The following is a 1,021-nucleotide window of genomic DNA, read 5'->3' as shown; positions in this document are numbered from 1 at the left end:
AGTCCGCGATTCGCACTCACACGTGTGTGCGCGTGTGTGCGCGCGCGCGTGTGCGCGGGCGGAGGCGGACCGGCAGGGAGGGCAGGAGGAAACAAAACTGCCCAGAGTTCGCTCTGCCGCCTCCTTTGTCTCCGCGCCGGGTCCCTGTCACACACGCAGCTGAGGACACACACTCGCACACACAGTCCCTCTCGCATCTGCTCTCAGGAGTCTTTCCAATGTTCTGTGCAAGTCCATTGGACGGCGAACAAAAAAAAGCCATTTGCTCAGTATTATTTAACACAGACTTCATGGGGCCACCCTTTTGTGGGAGCTTTATTTGTACTAAATGAATAATCTTAATTGCATCACCCTCGAATTAAAAATCAATGTTAATCAAGTTGGGAGTAGTAAATATCAGTTTTCATTGTGCCTGGGTAGAGGGCATTTTTCTTGTGCTGCAAATAAAAACACAAGTCAAATAACTTTAAAAGGGCATTATGTTCTGCTACAAATACAATTGAAACGGATTGTTTAGGAGCAGATCAGAAATGGTACAGAATTTTGCACTTAATTTCCTCAGTTATCATTTACAATAAGAACCTCTAGGCTTGACAGCCAAGTCTAAACAGTAGTAAATTAGTACAAATTTATACTGATTTTACTCTAATAATCGTAATAAAAGCTTATAGATTTGGCACTAATTACATAAATGCCTAATGATCTTGAAAATTACTCTGGTTAGAAATATATTACTAATCTAAACTTTGTTGTTGGCTGGCTCTGAAAAATCAGAACATTAGAAATGGTTCGCTTCACTTGTGCAAAGCACTTTAAATTGTTCAAGTAGTTTAACACATTCAAGAGGAAAATAAAGAGCATTTAACTTTATTTACAGCCTTAAGTGAAGTTGGGAGCCCAGATGAACTGAGAAACTTTGACCCAAAGAGCGGGTACGGGTCAGGATGCGAGCGCGGGCCGGGCGGAGGAGCGGGAGCCGGGAGGGGCCTGCGGGAAGGGGCAGAGACTCAACCCACCCCGC

The sequence above is a fragment of the Carlito syrichta genome, unplaced genomic scaffold (assembly GCF_000164805.1).
Source record: "Carlito syrichta isolate Samal-C Ts95f unplaced genomic scaffold, Tarsius_syrichta-2.0.1 Scaffold308934, whole genome shotgun sequence".
NCBI lineage: Eukaryota > Metazoa > Chordata > Mammalia > Primates > Tarsiidae > Carlito > Carlito syrichta.
The sequence above is the reverse complement of the archived record's forward strand: the minus strand, read 5'-3'. Positions refer to the sequence as shown.